At 40.9% G+C, this 20,807-nt stretch overlaps 1 protein-coding gene across 11 annotated transcripts in view; it reads left to right on the top strand.

Annotated features, from left to right (window-relative positions):
• ADGRL3 (adhesion G protein-coupled receptor L3) overlaps positions 1-20,807 on the top strand; it is a 496,471-nt gene that overhangs the window by 301,869 nt on the left and 173,795 nt on the right. The window lies entirely within an intron of this gene.

The following is a 20,807-nucleotide window of genomic DNA, read 5'->3' as shown; positions in this document are numbered from 1 at the left end:
AAGAAGCTTAGTCTTGACATTAGGAAGTGTTTCTTTACTGATAAAGGTCCAGCACTGGAGGAGGCATCCTGGAGGGGTATTTGATACCCCAAGCCTGTCAATCTTTAAGAAGCATTTGGACAACAGCCTTAATACTATGCTTTGGTTTTTGGTCAGCCCTGAAGTGATTGAACAGTTGGATTCTAGATGGTCATTCCAACTGAAGATAAACCATTTTTTGCCATGGGCAGATGCTGATACTTCCCAGTGAAATGATAAATTGAGTGTCCAGAGCCCCATGTGAGTGCCTGGAGGCAGTTGGACATTGTTGGTGTAATGTGTGGTAAGAAAGCTCAAAATTGCTTTGCAACACTTTTTCATCTGAACATCTACACTCATGTTGAAATGGGTTTTGCAGTCAAAACCAGCCCAAATCTTATCAATTATGAATGGCTGCAACAGATGGTATATATTATTGTTTATAATAATAAGTGATACGTTTCAAACAAGAAACACATGCTGCTCAGCAGCTTTAGCTGCCACTTCTGAGATGGGAACCAAATCCCTGACCTTGTCTTCCCCTCCACTTGTTGGATGGCATCCTACTTTAATAACAAAAAAATTATGACCATGAAATACTGCACAACGGAAAACTGTGTGCAAACATCAATTCCGGTGTAAGAGGATCCTATTCTTCCTCAGCTTGCTGGGAGCTGCACCTGTCTGGGCAAGGGTGAAATTTGTGTTTGCAGGACAACTATCAATCAACCTTTCCCAAGGGTCCTTGGGACAGGGCATTTCTGCAAAACTTCTTACTTGAAGTTTCAAGAAGTTTGTGCAACGTTGCTGCAAGGAACTGTCTGTAGCCTGAGATCAAGGTATATCATGACGATGTTGATTAGTGCTTTGTCAGATACCTGGCTTTGCAGAAAATACTGTGTATCCCTTCAGTTTGTCTTTTAATCCCCATTTGTTGCATTGTCTTATTTTAAAAACTGAAATAATTGCTCTAAATCCAGCAGGTGAAAGGCTTTTGGAGCAAAAAGCCTGGCTCTTGAAGAGCAATCCAGATGAACTGTAGCAGTCCTCAGAAATTGGACCAAAAGTCTTGGAAACTATATTCCCTTACGCTTGTGCCTATTTGTGCTATAGATATAAAATTCTATGTATATGCCTTATCTGAAAATAAATAAACTGTGCAAGTATCTGCAGGGTTGGTGCCTAATTTGGTGGAGAAAACTCCATTTAAAAATCTTCATTGCTCCTACACAATTTGCTACAAAAACATTTGCTGTTTATGATGCAGAATCTAGACACATTGCCAAAAGAAATGAGCCAGAGGTATTTTGTGATAGTAGCCATTCAAAAAATAGAATCCAAATAATTTGTTTATTTTCTGATTTATAAAATTGCTACAGCATCTTGGCTGAAACTGTGGTTAGAAAGCATTTATTTTCTTCCTCTGGTGTTTTAAAAGTCTCGCTTAACATTCATAACACAGCAAAATACTAATTTCTGTGTCTTTAAAACCAATCATATTAGTTATTCCCGTGCTGAATTTAGTGCTTATTCAAATGCTCTCTCTGCTCTCCTTGAAAAGGAATTTTGGCTGAATTTCTTTAGTGCAAAGCCCTTCCTTACTGCCTTGATAACACAGTTTTATCTTATTCTGTAATACTTCACCATACAAAGCAATCTCAAACTCAAGGAAGCATGCCAAGAGACACTGGGCAAAAAGCCCTTATGTAAAGTTTGGACTTCTTTCCCTTAACAGTGCAGCATTTGCACAACCTTCTCTTCAGGCAAAGAAAATAAATGAATCAAAACAAAGCTCTAAATTTAACCAAAAAGTTTTTTTAAGCAGTACTCTTGATATTTATTTTAATGGGAAGAAATCAACTTTATGTCACTTTTATCAGACTAAACTAGAGGAATTCTGCAGTACTCTTCACTGACAGTGGGAAAAATTCCTTGTATTGTGCCCAGATCTGTATGTAAAAAGTTTCCAATGTAAAAGCCTTTTTTAAAGTAGAATTTGATGCCTTGTGGGTCCTGTGTGGGAGTGTGGTGACAGTTATGCAAGGCCTAAAGGATTTTTTTTTTTTTTTTCCTTCTCTGGAGCTCAGGATAAGAAAAGGCAGACTTAGGTACTGTTCGCCACCTTGGCAAGAGTTGCACCTTCTGCTACCCAAATCATGCTGCTTGAAGAGCACAAAAGGTGTGCATCTCCCTTCTTCTTTGCTTCAGTTTGTGATCATCCTTCCTGTGATCCTTTTGGCCCAGTGCTGAGTTACTCCATTTAATGTGGCATTGGTTCTTTTTGCCATGCAGTTTGTGGGCTGCATAAATCTGAGCAGGATGACAGTCTCATTGGAACTCAGGATGTGTGGGAAGGAGCCCCAGGTACCCAAGGTTTGCAGTCTTTCTCATGATATCACAGTCCATGGAAATTAGGTGTATGGATGCCATTAAGTGTCAAGATGAGTGCTATCTCCACAGAGATTATTTATCAGTTTCCTTTCCCTCTGCCTGAATTCAGGGAGATTTTTATTGAAAATTCACCTCTCATCTCCCCTTTTATTCTTTCCACTTCATTTCTCACACTCTCGCTTACTCTATCATAAATATACCTGCACAGCTGTGACTGTAGCTTTACAAGCTTCAGTCTTTTAAACTCAAATGCTGTTGTTTGCAGGTGACCTCACCTTTCAGGAGCAGAGGCTCTCCTGGAACATACAGGAGGATATTGGCTTGTAGAGCATTGGATTTACAATTAATCAGTCAACTTTGATGTCTTTTTTTAATTTTTTTTTTAATTATTTTATTTTTGACACCTTTTTCTAATCATGCCAGTAGAGAGTCCCAAAATGTGACTGCTCTCAGGAATGCAGAATTAGCCTAACTTAGTGCTCACATGGCTTTTGTGGTACCAATGGTGCATTTGTCTTTGGTCAATCAATAGGGTCAAGCTCTGGTTTATGTCAGTGTTTGCCTGAAGTCAAATAGGTAGCCAATTAAATTTTCCAATATTGAATGAGAAGAGAGTGGTAGTGTCAGCTCTTCTACAAATGCCTATTAAATTACATGATGCAAAAGTGGCTAAAAATGATTCAGAGCAATAATTTGACCCAGTTATATGTTTATTGCATTTAAAAGACAACTGGGGGCTTGATTCGTTGCCAGCTGTGTGGTAGTTAATGATCAGTAAGAAAGCATCAAACTGAGAACAACTTCTGTTTCTAAATACAGCCTGTCGTGCTGAATTTCAGACATTCCCAGAATGAATTGTGTGTGTGTGTAATGGATCTAAAAATAAGGAGAAATATGCTTTTATTGGAGACTAACAGTATATATTCACTGCAAAACTGTTCTTAACTAACAAAGAAAAATCATATGCAAAAATTATGGACTTGCTTCTAAATGCACATAATTACTCTGACATACAGCTGTATGACTCCTGATTAACACTGGCCATAAATGAATGTCCTAACACAATTTTGAAACTTAGGTAATTAGCAGAGGAAGACGAAATTGTTGTTTCCTTTTCAGACTGACATTTTTACTGCAACCATTAGTTTTAAAAACAACAGGCAAGCTCTCTGCCTGCGTGGTCTGTCCAGTATCACTGTTTAAAAATTCATTTGTGGAAACAATTGCACATATGATAAACATCAGTTTAAAAATTAAATTTACTGAGTAAAGAATTTGGGGACACAGTTTTTCATAAAACAAAGTAACTCAATTAGAGCCTTTTTTTCACAGCCTGCAGGTTTTCTTTCAAGCAAAATAACAGTGATTGGGTTTGGTCTACAAAAGTGTAGGCAATAAAGCTCCAAAGACAATGTGCTACAATAATCTTGAATCGGAGGTGCCTAAGAGAAAATTAATGTTGCAGGGTTTTGTTTTGTTTTTTATTTTCCTTTGATTTTAGGTTTTATTATGTATATGCCTTGTTAGTTCCTTTTAAAGAAATTAAAATTGCAAATATCTCTTGCTCTGAAACATACTTTATTTGAAAAAAAACAATTTCATGAATTAATTAAAATTTAGCAGCAGCCTGATGTCCCTTTATGCAGTGCTGCAGTGGATAAAGAGTTTTGTGGTGATGTGTGGCAGCTCTAAAAAAGCATGGCAAACTGGGTGATGCTCTGGACATCACACAGAGAAACTTGGCTTCACTCACTTGTCTTTCTAGTTGAGAAAAAATCCATTATGTGGGCCTGAATTTTGAACCAGTGGACCATTTGGGCAGATTTTTGAAGGGGGATGGAGCAGAAAACAGAATTTCAGAACTGCTTGTAGCCATACTTTTAGCTTAAATCCAAACAAAATTTGGTTTAGTTTCTCAGGCAGTTGCCCAATCAGATTGTTCAGAGATGAAGTTTTCTTAACAGCTCAGTACCTAATGGCAGAGCTTTTCCAACATCATGATCTGCCAGACCCCAAACCTAACTGTATTTAAAAATTGATACCAAGGAATTGCTGGAAATACACATACTCTGTTGTGTGTCCCTGCAACATGCAATTGATCTAAAAGCTGGAAATATTTGGGGCTGGGCACACAGAAGGAGTTAAGTGTTTTTGGAAACCCAGTCATGTCTCTGCAGGAGTTGATTACTGCAGCCATGTCTGATGCTTATCCTGCTGGAGGTGCTTTGCAGTGGACGCTGCCTGCTGCCTGCACTATTCCTGGATGCTCAGGCAGCTGCGTAATTACAAAAAGATGAGTGAGAAAAATAGCAAGCTTGGCATGTAAACCTTGCAAGGAAACTGATGGAAGAAAAAAAAAAAAAAAATCAGTTTAAGGTTCTGTTGTAATTATTCAGAATTTTTGAACATACTTTCTCCTTTTATCCAGAAGAGCTAATCCTTGATCCTAGTCCTCGTTGCAAAAATTGGAACTTGTTGATACCAATGAGGAATACTTGAAGAGATGTTACTTGCAATATGTCATTCTAAGGAGAGGCAAGCTCTCCATGATTCTGCAGATCACACGGACCAGCTACATATAGATGTTTCATTCTCAGTGTGGGAGTGTTGCAATATAAGGTGTAAGGAGGGAAAGGCAAGACCTGCAGGGTTGTTCATCAGTCCTGTTTTTTTCTTGCTAATGACCCGACTCCCTTGTGTTGGATTTTGGAAGGAAACATTGTCTTTGCTTTACAGTGTGATATTTGTGTTCCAGACTGCTTTTCTATTTCCCAGGTGTGAGATTTCACTTTACATTCCTCTATCTACTGGATATTACTTTTAGAAAAGCAAATAAATAGACTGCACATTATTTCTGATTAGGTTAGTTTGGTCATAATGTATATCTTTCCTCCTGTCTTCCCCTGCTGTCTTTAAAATCTCCAGTAGAGGACTTTCCCTGACACAAACTAATTTTTGTTTTGCATCTTTCCCATCTCCAATTCTAATCTGGGACCAGTTGAAAACTTTCTGTTCCTTATTTGTTTCCTCTACAACTGCAGGGCAATGCCCTATGATGGTGCTAAAGATGATTTAAATTGTGGCTTATAGTTACTGAGTGTGTGTGGTGCTAGGAGATGCTTTTTGTTCTTAAAAAAGCTTCATTTGTACATGTGTTTGCTTAAATGCACTTGTAAAAAAAAAAAAAAAGTGTTGTTTTCAAAGAGTTTCCAAACACTTCAACACTTCAAAAAAAATTATATATATATATATATATATATATATATACATATACAGATACTATTTTTCTCTCTCTATTTTCCTTTTAAATGTGCAGTGAAAACTGCTGAATATCGATCCTCACATTTTCTGTGCGGATACTGTTCTGTACAAGAGACCTCGTGTGTAACAGTGTTGAAAATCTAATCAGGAATGCTTCATGGAGCTGCAAAATCATTGCTGGATAGAACATTTTAGCAGGGAAGCAAAGCTGTAATTTCCAGAGAAGGTCACAATTGCAAACTCTGTGTTGACTGGATGTGATCTGAATGAATCCTGATAGTCCAGGAGGAACCCCAGTTATGCCCTAACCTGATGGCCTCTCTTTTCTGTCTCAGTTTTCCTGTTGTGGAACGTAGCTGTTTTGTGGCTAAAGGTTGGAAAACAAAGAAAAATTGCGATTACAGTCAACAAGCTCAGCATTCTCCACACTCAGGTCCCAGGTGTGTGATGTTGTGTGCAGCAGTGCCATTTTCCACCGTCGACTTTGTGAGCAGGAGCTTTCCCTGACCTGCTCTGTAGAGCCCACGCTGTGTACAAAACCCAAAGTCCCCTTCAGATTTATTAACAAAGAAAGCAACAAAAACTGGAGTGTGGAGCCACACCTGGGGCTCCTCCCCAAGGACTGCACTGCTGAGAGCTGGAGTCCTCTCTGCACACCAAATACAAACAGGGGAGGCAAGATGTGCTTTGCAGAGCTGCTTAACCCTTTCCTGGAAGGAACTGCATCTCACTGTCTTTTGGGAGAAGCAGGGGCAGTGAGGAGGATGGGGAGGCAGTTTGGTGTTAATTTTTATCTCAGTCCCCACTGCATGCTTACACTACATGACTTTTTGTATAATCTAATGGGTAAATTCCTGCTGTTATAAGTAGGAAAATTCGGAGTGGAGAGTCTTGTGACTCTGAAGCCATTGTGTGCATGTCACACGCCTCACTGCATTAGGCTGCCCTTGCAGTTGTGGTCAGGGAAAGCTGAGAACATAACAAAGGGCCTAACTGGCTGTGCCCCACTGACTGATGCCTGTCTATCTTGGCATTTATTTTCCTTAAGCATCTAAACATCTCATTTTACTCTTCCCTGCAGTGAATGCCACCCCAACGTGGTCTCTCAGTGATCCTGAACTCCAGCTCTTGCTGTTGCGTTTTCCACTTTCTTGTGGTTCTGGTTTGTGTGTTTTTAAAGCGGCATCTTTGAGATCCTTGGCCTCTGCTGGCATTGCTAGGAAAGGAAACAGTAAAGCCTTTACTCAGAGCCACTGCAGGCTCTGGTAGTGGATAATGAGGCATGTTTCCTCTCCCAGTACGGCATTTGCCAGTCTGGTGTAGCTTTAGAGCAAGTGTGTATGTGCAAATCTGCTTCCAGTTTTGTTTCACCTTGCACCTTACGAGCCTTCTGCTGTGCAGACATCAGAAATGGGGGAGAAAGATCATGAGTAAGATGACCAAATGCCCTGGTGCTCTGTTGTTAGAGACAGAATTGATGGTGACAGCCATGGACCATTTGTAGAGGGCTGTGGCTCCAGCCCCCTGCTGTTTGCCTGTATTTAGTGCCCATTGAGCAGCATCCCTGTCCCCAGCCCCAGCTGCCTCAGACCTCATTGACAATGGTTCACTGGTGCTAACAATGCTGGTGGAGATGAAGCTGTCACCTCCTTGGCTATCCCTGCTCGTGGGATGGGCACCGCTGGCAGGTTCGTGCAAAGACAGCTGCCCTGACCACAGGGTGCTGGGGTGAGCAGTTTCTGAGCCTTTGCCAGCATCATGGGGGGGTTGAAGTGTGACCAGAAGGCAGTGGCCCCTTAGGCCATGGTTTGTGCTATAGACATTCCTCTTGGAACCTGACTTGTATAAAAGAGGAAGCAGCTGTGTTGTGCACCAGCTTTAAAATTATGGCTTTCCAAAGTGCAGCCAGTTCTGGGAGTTTAACCTGGGAAAGACTGAGGCCAGGCACAGCTCTCAAAGGAAGAGAAACAGTTTTTGATGTTGCTTCCTCTGAGGGACACAGAGGAGCATTTCTTGCACACTTTACTCCCTCCTGCTGCTTGATGAATGCAGGCATAGAGTCAGATCCATGGGGAGGCTGTCACCAGGAAGGGCTTGGCCAGTTTGCAAGCCAACACCTGAAAACAATGCTGTAAAGTAACAAACCACCTCAGTTCCTGAGAGCAGTTCTCCCTGTGACCAGACATTCTCCAGCAGACTCTGCTGATGACAGGCAGGCACCCAGACAGGTAGCATGGCTGAGAAGGTAGCTCAGAGTTCATTGACAAGACATCAGTGTTCAAAGCCTGCATCCTCTCTCCTGAGCAAATGTGATCCACAGGAGTTCACAGCATTGAACCTGTGGGACTAGAGGAAAAGAAACATTCTCTCCTATAGCTGTTTACTGTCTGTCTAAAGAGAGGCCACCATGCTGTATTCTGCCAACCATTCTTAAAAAGACCTGGGCGAGGTGACCTTGCCAGGCTGCACACAGCACACTGGAAGGATGCTGACAGCTGCATTTGCAGTGATCATCCCTTGAGGAAAGCATCCGTGCTTGCTCCTTATGCTTGCAGGTTTTCACACTTATTTTGGACTGTGGTTAAAGCACAGGAAGCCAGTTTTGGCACTGTTTCCCAGCTCTGCCACAGCTTCCTTGGACAAAGTAGGTAATATTTTCCTGCCACCATTCCCAAATGGATATATTAATCTATCTTTAATTAACCTTGACTATGTTGTTTGTTTATCTTGTATGCTATTGGGAGAACAGGCTTTTCTCACTTAGTAGTGGACTGCTATCTATTACTGCTTTGGCCCTGGGATATTGCTACAGGATAAGTACCATCAAAAAGAACAGGACATTTCCTCATCTGGAATCTTTGCTGTTGTGGCAGTGTCACCTACAGTGGAAATGTTATCCCTGGCTTGTTGATCCATGATTTTAACTAAATTATGAATCCCAGCATGCAAACCAGGAGTGTTCAAATATGCAGTTTGGCAACATTTGTGTTACTTATGTTTAAAATAGGATTAAGAGGAACAAAACACAAGGTATATCCATGAAAAAAAAAACATCTTTCTTCCCCAGTGCTTTAGAATTTTTTTACATTACATGTAGTATTTTCATTAGTTTTCATTAGTTTTTAAGCAAGTAAAATGCTTTTTCTTTCTCAAGGCCTTCCCTTAAGGGAATCCGCATGACAAGTTGAGAACATGTATGGAGTTTTTAAATTGGCAGTTTTTTCCTGTAAATGCAAGTAATTATGTGATTGTTTCATGCCTTTCTTTAGGAAAATGAGGCCTGTTCCTTTTGGCTGTTACTTTCCCTCTATATTTAGTTGTGATGCAGAGATGACCAGAATTGTAAGCAGTGTGAAAAGTTTTCTGAGACAGAATTACAGTTCTGATCCAAAGGGGCATGTGGCTTTGGATCGGAATTGTGAATGATTTTAAAACACCTATTTAGGTAGTATTTTATTATTTTAGTGGGTTTTAAAAAATTTTTTTAAACGTACACTTAGTTTTCTCACCACCACCCACGCACTCCCCCCAAAACATAAAGTTAATAGAGATTTAAGTATGTCCATGCTGTTAATACTGTGGATGTTTTCTTCTGGCTCCAGTTGTGCTTTAGGAAGAAATGAGACATGTTTAGCAAATGGAGGTTTACTGTGGGACAGGCTGATCTCTGAAGAGCTCTGGTGTACCAGACTTGTCATCTTAGTTTTTCATTTAGCATATTTTTCCTGTCCTTGTGTTCACAAACAGCTGTGCATATGTCAAACACAGTTTGGTTTTGCTTAATTCACTACAAATTTTACCACAAGCACCTGGTCCGGTTTTCCTCTGGCTTTTGCTTTTTGACATGACTTGGGAAAAACTGCAAAAATCCCTGTTCTTTCCCCTTTTGTCATCCTGAAAACTTGAGTGGTAATATTCCTAGAGAGTTTGTGAACTAAGAATTGCTGTAAGCTAGTGGACAGTGAATTAAACTCCTGGCCAGCTATCCCAGGCCACTGCTCCTTGCTCTGTCAGCGTTTCAAGGTATTGGCATTTGCTTTGGCTTCCCTGTCTGTAAAAAGGAAATACTACTTGCTCAATTTTGAAGGGAGGAGCTGTGTTAACACCTACTCTTTGCATGGAACAGGGAGTCCAGAAGCCATCAGTCAAAGGTGTATTTTTCAAAGTGGCAGGTCCACTAAAAGATACAGAGGCCAACAGAGCTGGCTGCTTCCTGCTTTTATTTGTTGCCTGTTGGCCATGACAAGACCAACACCATATGACTTGAAAACACGCAGCACCAGAGGTATCCCATCCATCTTTTCCCCTTTCTTTGTTTGAGTGTGGCACCAGGAGAGACAGCACCAGCTGCCAACAGCCCCCAGCAAGTCCCCCTTGAGCTTTCAGAGAAGGGCAGTCTCAGACAAAGTAATAACTACACTTCCATCTTGTCTCTATGTCTCGGGTCACACACAGTCTGCTGTTATCACCAACATCGGTGTTGAACTGAGTTATGGGCCATGATTTTTGTGAAACTGCTGTTTGAGTACCTGCTTCTTTAAATCAGAGAAAATGGGCTGGTCTTCTGCTAATTTAGACTAATGTCTGTGGAACTAAAGATGAGGTCTTCAGTTTCAGTCAACCCAGGTAGCGCCGTCATGGGGACTTTCTTCTTATTTCTTCTATTTTGTGCATTAGCTCTAAGAGAACATATTAATGGACTGAAAGTTGTTTAAATTTTTATAGAAGTATGCATCTGTGAAAGATTCCACGTAAGCTCCTGGCAAAGGGGGTGGCTACACAGAGCTCCTCACCGAAGGCACTGCTCTTGCCCTCAGGTTGTGAGGGAGATGCACAACATCCCAGGTTTTCACAAGCCTGCTGAGGCCAAACAGTAGACTAAACCTTTTTTGGGTTGTGCCTGAGCATGATCTCAATTTGTAATGTGCTGTCACTGCCAGGAACACATGGATTGTTATCATGCTGGTGTCCTCTATCTGGGAGGTGAACATGGAAACGCAGACCAAGCTAGCAATGAGGAGTGGTGGCTGATGGTTGAGATGGGTGTCAACAGATGCTCTCTAGGTTGTGTTTCCATACTGGTCTTAATGGTGATGCTCCTTAAGCTGTTTTACTTTAAATTTTTGCCCCTTTTCACCAGCATGTCTGCTTGGTCCAACTCTTCTCAAAAGGCCTTTCCTCTCACTCCCAAAGTTATATAGGAATTTGGTGGCAAGCTGAGTCTCATCTTCCAGGAGATGCTGTAAGCTGTGCTTATGCTGTTCATGGGTTCAGGCCTTGGCAAAATCCCATCAGATCTGTTGGATGGGTCCTCCCAAATGCAGAATAGAACAGGATGCAGTGAAAGGAAAGGGCCAAGCCCTCTGTGTCACCATATAAGCATGTCCCCATTGATGCCCCTCTGGGAACTTCTGGCAATGTGGTAATTTGATTTTTGAGGTTTTGCATCATCTAAATTATCCAAAAGAGATTTCAAGAGTGAAAGGACATTTTTATGTGAAGCAGGCATAGCCTTGGCATCTGGCTCTGTCCCCTAGATCTCTTAAGGATTCCTTTTAACACTGCTGCTTATTTTCAGATTACTAAAAGCTAGACTGAAAACTGAACCTCACTCTTAATTCTTTTGTCATTTTGCATCTAGCAAGATAAGTAAGTGTTGTTTTACACAAAAACTAAGCCTTAGCAAAGTAGACAGATTTATTGTATTATTCATACCAAAATGAGTGTGTTTCACTTGTTTTTTTTTTTCCTTAAGCAAGATTTTTTTTTTTTAACTATTTTTTTTTTTTTATATCTAGTGATACCATGGGGAAATAGCTGCATTGGTTATCAAGTAGAGAGGGCACCACACATTGGCCACTCCAATCATGTGCACAGTAAATAATATGCAAGAGCCTCAAGGATCCTAACTTTTGAATAGGTTATACATTAGAAGTTAAGCTGTTGCAAAAGCACACAAAAGACTTTCCTCAACCTTCATAAATTCTTATGCTTTAACTTAGAAATAAAGTAATCTCTTTTTTTTATTTGTGAAATGATAGGTCTTAGCAGTCCCTAATATTCAGTTCATTGCAAATAGTATGAAATTTATACATATTCTCTGCATATATTTTATTGCTGTAATTTGTGGTTCTCCCAAGCAGAATAATATTTTTACTTCACTGAATATACCTGTGCAAGTTAAAGGTCTCAGATGTATTCCTTTAAAATGACAGTTCATTCCAGCTAAGTTCCTGCTTTATATCAGTACTTTATTCATTAAAAATAAGCATAAAATACAATGCCATCCTTCTTAGTTCTGTATTCAAGCAGTGGGGAGCCAAATCCTGAACCCATAAAGGGTTCTCTATTCACACTTGGGCTCAGAGCACATATTAGCTGCATGGTACATCCTGAATGGGTTTACCCGTGTGCTTCATTACGTACATACCCCCAGTGCCAGCCTGTCCCGGTGCCCGTGTGCGGCAGCCCCGGCTGGTGGCAGGCTGGCTTGTCACAGCCATCCCCAGAGCACTGCAGGGACTCCTGGCATCGTTTCTGCTGCTGGGTCAGCTCCCCAGATATGTGAGAGTAGGCAGGGGTTAATGAGTGCTTGGTGCAGCAGAGATGAGGGAAGCTGAGGGTGAGGAAGATGCTGGTGCACAGCACACAGGGGTGTTGAGGGGGCCACCCCAACATTCAGTGTTACCTTCCAGGAGGTGGCCGTGCCTGCCTTACACTGCAAAGGCGTGCAGACAATCCCTCCCATCCCCCAGCACATCTGGAGCATGAGATGAGGAAAAGGCATGGGAGCCTTTCACAATTCATCAGCACATGATCGCCTCTGAAACATCTGCCTCTCAGCTGAGGTTTGGTTGACTCCGAGTATTGAAGGCTGAAGCAAAAGAGAAGATGAAATGAAAGTTTCCAAGCAGTTTTCTGCAATACTTGCTTTAGCAGTCTGTTGATGGGATGTGTCAGAATCATTTCTTTCAGAGTGTTTTAGGAATGTGCCTCAAAGTGTGAGCTGTGCCAGTATCTTTGCATTGCACGTGTGAGCGTATGTGTGTGTGACACATGCTTGGGTTAATTATTTAAATCCTAAAATGTTGGAAGCCACTCCTCTGCATATGTGCACATATGTGCTCACACACACGCGTACAGCACACTTGTGTTAATTACTTCAGCCTAAAAATGCTAGAAGGCATGCCTTGGTTCCTTTTTTCATCTTCTCTTTTTAAATAGCAGATGTTGTTAAATTTTACACCAGATTGTAAAATCTGTTCCAAAGCACTGGTCTGAAGTCTTAACATCTCCTTCCCCTGCTCCTCACTTGCTCTCCAAAGTGGTTGCAGTAAAATCCCACCTCTCCAGTTACTTTGTAGGTGTTTCACCAATTTGTAGAGGGGAAAACAAAGGTGTCACTTTGTTTGTCTTTGTGGAAATCCTTTTCTGATTTTGATCGGCATTTTACTACAGTATCTAGTTGGAGACACTTAAGAATAAGTACTATTGACAGAGGCAATTGATACAAAATCCTTCCTGACCGTTCTCTCAATAGCTAAAAAGAAGTGGTGTTTTACCTACCAAAGCATTATTAAAGGAAACTCAGCCATAGCAGCTGCTGTCAGCAATATGCCTTGCAATCAAATGAGAAATATGGTAGATACTCCAAGACATGAGAGAACTGCCAAGGCTTATTGCAGAGCAAAGAGCTTTTCAATAAATGTTTTCTCTGAAGAGCATCAGATTTCACTCACTTCTCACAGCTCAGACATGTCTTGGCAATCATGATTAGCCTCATTTGGGCCTGTGGAATCTATTATTTTATAGCTAGTCTCATAGCTGGCAGGGTGACAAACAGTTTATTCCTCTTTGGAGAGAGATCGGACTGAAAGACATGGAGCTTTAATTCAGTGCTCCCCCACCTAAGATATTTTTCCTTTCCCACCTATTGCTTAAGGCAAGACATCTAATGTTTGCCTGGATGGCTCTGTCAGGCTTTTGACATCCCAGATTTAGCTGTTTCCTGGATGAGGACAAATCTTTAAGAGAATTCAGGATTTCCTTCATTTAAAGTCAGGTAAGGAGGCAAGAAATATATTAAAAAAAAAACAAAACCAAAACAAACTGTGAAAATAATAGCTACATTTGCCATGTGATATTCCTGTGCATTTGAAATCCCAAAAGGAGGAGCAAGTGGGGTGGTTTTCCAGGTCTAAGTTCCTGACCCAGGTACAATGGCTGAATGAGCAAAGAGAGTAAGGCCTAGACTCAAATTGGATTACAAGAGCTCTCTGGGGTTAGATTTTGCCAGACAAGGTTATTTGTTTCCCAAACAACTGTTTTGTTTTGGGTCTTTAACCATTCTGTCAGTTTGTCTCTCCATACCCTGGCTCTGAGCACTCCTGGGCTGAGCTGGCAGCACTGGGAATTAGATGTACATTCCTGCCCTGAAAAACCACACTTAACATCCCTGGAGCATCAAACCCTGCTGTTAGCACCTTTTGATCCACCTCTATGTGCACAGAAGCCTTTCCTGATGCAGGGGAACAGCATCTGGATACTCAGTTTGCCCCTAGACCTTTTTCAGAAGGGTACTATTAAATAAATGTTATGTGGGAAAGCTCAGCTATCTTTTTTAAATTTATTTTTATTAGTTTAGGCTTGGTGCTGTAAGTAATGCACAGATGCACGCCTCTCTCCCATTTTGTAAAGAAGCTTAGATCCTGGCTGAAGTGTAATTCATGTCTCTGTTGGGGAGACTAGATCTCTGCATCTTGTTTGTCCTTTGCTGCAAAAGGCTGATGGGTGCTCAGCACCAGGCTCTTCACTGGCAGCAGGAGGCAGCCACAGAACAAGTGCTGCAGAGGGTCAGCCCTGTAGTGCTTACCTCCCTTTCTGGAGCTGTGCTTTCACTTTTGACAATTTTCCTTTGTTAAGGGAGAATGATGTCCAGGTGGCTGATTCTGCTGTAATTTAATGGTGGCTCACTCATCTGCTGTTGTGCTGGAAACAATACGAGGCCAACTGCCAGGGAAAGTTTGGCTGAATGACCTGTAGCCTTAATTGAATTTTGCACAGTACTTGTACTGTATCTTTTTTTTTTTTTTTTTTTTTTTTTCATCTCGTGCTTGTTCATCTTGCTGCTTCTTTTTTAATTGGTGGATTTAAAAGGAAAATTCTGGTACACAGCAAGTTGAGAACAACTTTTCTATTTGTGAGGGTAGTGAGTGGTGGCCAGTGCTCTGACAAACACTTTGAATAGCATAAACAACTCTTTTGTTTCCCAAATTCAGGGATAAATTTGTTTTTCAGGTCGCTTTATCTTTGAAATGGTGCTCTAAACATAAAATCTCATCTACAGAAGAGATTTATGCACATTAAAAAAATCAGATATTCCTTCTGAAGATGAACTTTGAATATAACAATTCCTGCTGTTTCTTTTCTTTCCAGTGCAGTATATTTCAGGACTCATTATCTTAAGTGAATTATCTTTACTTGAGAAAAAAATATTTATCTCTTGGAATAATACATTTAGAAGTGCAGCACAATCACATTCAGTATCTGCTGAAGCTGATTAAATGTCTGCTTCTTCAGAGAAGCCAGTCACTGTGACTGCTACCTGGAATAATAATGAGAGGAGAAAGGCAAAGAAAGAATAGAAATTATTCACAGAATTTCAGGAAATCCAAATGTTTGCAAAATTGTTGAGAACCAGCTCGCTATTTGCTCCTCTTGCAGGGCCAGGCACACAGCATGGATCTGTTTAATCCCAAAACTCAGAATCCCTGAGTTTCATTTGCTTTCTACTGGAGAGATTTTTGGTTCTCCCTTTACAAAATATTTAAAGGTGTAATTTTTTGTGTGTGCTTTGGTACCTAAAATTAGGAAATGAGGTAATAACATTTAAGCTTATAGAAAATTTGCCTCAAGGGGACAGTGCCATGGAAAAGCATTTGTTATTACTTGGGTTTTGTGGGAGAGTCCATGTAGGAGCTTGAGCCTCTGATGCCTGTCATCCATTATATGAATGTCTTAACAAAATGATGGCTTTCTCCCAAAATAGCCTGAAGTTTGATCTATAATACACAAGGCAATTTTGTAGGAAGCCATAACTTTTTTCATCTCACAGAAACCTCTAGTGGACATGACTTAATGTATATTAGTGGTTTCCTGGGTCCTGATGACTTTAAGTTACACTGACAGGTGTTTTAACATTAATAATCCTTAGTTTTATTTTAGTGAACATCTATTAAACTTAGTTATTATGTATTAAAAAGCAGACTGAAAGTACTGACATTTTAAGGAAGCCCAAATTAATGGTTTGAAAGGTTTCACAAATTTATCAGATGAATGGAAATCTAAGGAGGAAAAAAAAAATCCACTTATGAGAAATGACAGCTTTGATTTCTGCACATCTATAGATACCATATTTAAGGATCTAATTTAGGTTGTGGTTCATGAAAGCATAGATTATTGACATTTCCAATCTCTGTACTTCACAGCAGAATTAATTAGGAGGTGATAATTTCGGGAATGTGTTACATTAAGCCATTGTAGCCCAGAGCACTCATAGAGCACCTTTGTTTACTGGTGCTTGGATATTATATGAAAAATGTGATCTGGAAGTTAAGAAAGTGAGATTATGGCTTTATTTTATTAAATAAAGCATTAACTCTTCATTTGCTGTAAAATGGCAGATATATCTCCTGTGCAATAAATTCATTTTTTTCCCCAGCTTTATAGGTGGGAGTTTAACATGCACACATAGTTGCATACAGCCAAAAAGAAGGAAGTTGTCTGTTTACTGAGACCTTAAAATAATGTTACAAACGAAGTTTCTCCCACCACTGTAGTAATTTAAACCTAAGCAAACTTTAAATCTTAGCTTGTAGAATCATTTTTGTTTGGTGGCGAACTCCATCAGAGAGGCTCAAAGTTGAATGTTCTTTCATAAGAGAAATTGTCAGCCACAGGGAAGATAATTCATGGTGATACACTTGATAAGAATAATTTCTTCATTCCTCTGGCTGGAGAATGAAAGTCTGAGTTCTTTACATTCAAGTGTCAGGTTGCTCTTGGGCCGAAAATTCCAGTAATGTTAATGGGGTCTGTTCTCCATTTAAATGTATTCTAGAAAACCCATCATGTTGAGGAAAAATGAAAAATCAAAGTAAAGGAAGACTTGGCGGCAAAAAAATGGAAAAATAGCATTACTCATATGTATTTGTTAAATACTCTCAGAAAACCTAATTCTTCCATTCTTTTGTACTTGCTCCTGAGCCAAGACTCAAGAGGTTTTCCCCTGTTGCAATTCAAACTTTTCACATTAAAAGCTCAGAAAATGAGTGTTTCACTGGGGCTGACAGGACTGGAGTTTAGTTGTGACCTCAGGACAGCTTGCTGTGCAGGTTAGGGACAAAGGCTGGTTATTGTTATTCTGTAGAGAGGATAGTTGCAATGGAGGGTGTGAACCCAAAGACCATTGTATTGCTGTTGGGTTTCCTTTGCCTAGAGGTAAAATATCTTCTGACTTTCTGCTGGTGGAACTTGCGGCAGTGGATGTGGCTGTGTTCCCATTATCAAGGCATTTGGGGTTTGGTGACTGCCCACTGCACTGCAGTGGGACCCCAGGCTTTCCCAGAAGGAGTGGGTGGATGAGAGAAATGGTGCTGTGTACTTTGTTTTGTGTCTGTGCTGCACAGAGTGAGCCCTCAACTCGGCTGAGGTCTCTTTTGTCACTTTAATTATGAGTGGGGAGAAGAAAAAGAAGCAGAGATGGGTACTTCTCTGCAGCATGTTGAACTGCAGGTTGCCAGAGTATGTCATATAAATGCCAAGCTAGCTCTCTTAGCTTTTCTTCTGATAAACCATATACGAAGGTTGAGAGGGTTTGAAAAACAATATTTTTTTTTTTTTTTCCAAAAAGTATTTTCATATTTTAATGAGGCTTTGAGCAATCTAGCATAGCTGAATGTGTCTTTGCCCATTGCTGGGTGATCTTTAAGGGGGAACTGGATGATCTTTAAAGTCCCTTCCAACCAAAACCATTCTGTGATTTTCATTCCCTGGGTTTAGGTGTATTTATTTCAGGTCTGCTGCCGCCCTGAATTTTCAGCGTGCCTCCTGTTTTTTTGGGGGGTTTTTGTTTTGATTTGTTTTTTTGTTTGTTTGGTTGGTTGGTTTTTTGGGGTTTTTTTTGGGTTTGTTTTGTTTTGTTTTGTTTTGTTTTGTTTAACTTGATTCCAGGACTCAACCATGCTTTCAAAAAAGAAGAGCACTTTCACCTGTGAGCAGTCTCTATGTGGGTGTGCTTTGGAGTGCTTCGGTAGATTTGCAGGTTTTGAAACATATCCCTATTCAACCTAGGACCCACAGATGGGGCTGTGTGTTAGGGAGAAACACATAAATTGCTTTTCAGCTTCACCTGCCTATGCATGTGGTCAAGTTGGTTGTGGGTGTGAGGTACAGCAGCCATGTCTGGCATGAAAAACACTCTCAGCATGGCTTAGAAGCTGCAGCTTGTGCTTCTAAGGTCAGCCTCAAAAAACTGGGTTTTTTAGTCCTTCTGTTTTGGCATTAACTATGCTTAGTGTATTAATTATTAGACAGAGTATATTAAATCAAGCTAATTTGTGAAGGACAGGGGCAGGGAGTGGATGTTACTTATGCTACTATTAAACATCTGCCTTGATAAAAGAAAAATTAAACAAACAACTAGCAATGGGCAGGGCACACATTTTTGCACTACTTTTGCAGTTGCCATTTAAAATTCCCCTACTCACATTTATTTTTTTACAGGAGTTTTATGCTGCTGTTGTGTGGGTTTGAAGCAGTGCCAGGGAGACAGCTCTCTATAATTCTCCACCACTGTGTACTTTTGCCTTAAATAGTTGAGTGCAATTCAATGTGGTGGTAGGAAAATGAGCAGCTAATGTTGTTCAAGTGTTAATTGTGCCAGAGTGTGTTTTCAGCGCCTCAACCCAGCAATACTAAGAGCAATTTATTAATGCTTTTGTGTGATTTCTCTGAACAGGTGGTAGGATTCTGCTTGGGGACAGGCTGTAGTGGCTCATGATTGTATGTTGTCCGCAGTTTTCCTTCCATCTGAAGAATCATGAGAAAACCAGTGTATGTGGAAAGGCTTGTTAGTAACTCCCCTCGGGCACAGCAAGTGGTCCTTGATTTCCTTTTGGCTCCTGACACTGTTGAAGTCAATGGCACTGGCAGCCACTGTAGGGAATCAAGGTGAAATACCCTTGTTCTCCACCCATGCAGTGACAGCAGGAATGGAAGACCTCACTATAAGAAGAAAAGTTGTGTATTCCTGTTTTTTTTTTTTTTTTCTGTAGATCTGTGTAGGTAAGTAGGGTGCACCCTGTGCTGTCATCAGTACTAAAATTCTGTAGACTGGTACAGGTATCACAGAGATGTAAAATTGTCTGTAACTGGGCAAAATTTTAAAAAAATTCTACCAGTTCTTTATGAAGACAGTTTTGCAGTGGTATGTTGTGTAACTGAAGGGATAATCAGACTCTAATTAGACCCTTTCTTTTAGAATTGTTCAATGATCTAAATCCTCCAAGCTTCTCATGGAACCTGTCTGAAGAATATGGTGCCCCAGTGTAAGTGGAGTAATTCTTGAAATTCAAAAGCATTAAGTCTTAAATTTGCAGAGGGAAAATAGGTGTTTGTGACACATACAATGGAAGCACCATTCAGAAGGTCACCAAAACACATCTGTGTTTGGAATTTTAAGAGAGCTGGATATGGCATTGAGTGTTAATAACACATACGAGCTATTCAGGATACGTGTAATCAACGCTTCAGGTCACTCAGATCAGCTGGTCACAAATGTATTATCTCCTCTAGAAGCTTCTCTCTCCCTGCTTTACAATATCACACTGTTGTTTGAGTGCATTACAAAAGCTTTTGCACATTTGGAAATGTAAATTACTACCTTCTATGCTGCCAGACGTACTGTATACCATCAGCCAGGGGAATCAATGTGAAGCCATACATTTGGGGATCTGTCATGTTGCCTTCTTGCTTTTTGCTAGGGACATTTAATGCTTTTCTGAACACCTTACTTAACTGTGACCAGCCACAACCCAGGATGGGGAGAACAAGTGGTGTGTGGGTTTCTCCAACTGCTGTGTCTGGAGCCTTTTAATCTTGCTGGCTCCTTCCCTTGCAAAACCAGATTGCATTCAAATGCATTGTCTCTGGTCCCTAGAGCCCTGACAGCCACATGTTGAAAACATTTGCCTTTAACCTTATCCTGTTACGAGGTAGAAAGGAGCCTGAATCAAAGCCCAGGTACAAAATGCTGTTGGAGTTTGGAAGCACTCATTACGGGAGCTGCAGTTGGCTCCAGCTGTATGCCTCTCTGGACAGGGACGTGTAGATCCACATGTCTAGCCAGAGCATTTGCAGCCCTACCCTGAAATTGTTCTTCCTCTGAGCCTGCAGTTTCCCATCCAAATGAACGAGACTTTTGAATGTAAAGAGTTCTGCAATGCCAGCACCAGAGGACACTTGGCAGGTGTCTTGGTCTGGAAGGAGCTGGAGTGAACTCTGAGCAACAAAACCAAAGCACATGTTGTGCATATCTTCACATCCCGGTCTCGCTTCTCCGAACAGGGATCTCTCAGCTGTCAAAACCATCGTGGTTTGCTGGCAAGTTCTCACTTCTCCCTCTGTTATTTCATGGGGCCTGTCTTCTCTTACACCTTCAGGGAAGAGGCTCCATGGAACCAGCAAACCACAGGGCTGGGGATGCAGTGGCTGTTGGGTCACCACCATGCTGGAAGAAGTCAGGGCCTGTGCCACAACTACAGGAGGCTTTTGGATGAGGGCCCCCAAACTTTCTTGCAGGAGGTTGTTAGGTATAGAAACGAGTGCTGAGTACTCAGGAATCAATAAGTGCACTTCATTTATGTGTTCCACCTGAAAGGGGCTTTGTCCAAAGGGACACAGTCTCTTCAGCGGCGTTATAATGCACGGTGAATAATTCACACTAAAATATCCAGCAAATTCTGGGGTTGGGCTTTTGAAATAATGCTTACACATTTTTGTCTCATTAACACTGTGAATCTTTGGGATCGTATTTATAAGTGCTACAATGTTTCCAGTGCTTTTTTTTCCAACTCTTA

Source organism: Lonchura striata, chromosome 4 (genome assembly GCF_046129695.1).
Source record: "Lonchura striata isolate bLonStr1 chromosome 4, bLonStr1.mat, whole genome shotgun sequence".
In the NCBI taxonomy this organism is placed as follows: domain Eukaryota; kingdom Metazoa; phylum Chordata; class Aves; order Passeriformes; family Estrildidae; genus Lonchura; species Lonchura striata.
This window is presented reverse-complemented; position numbering and strand designations above follow the sequence as displayed.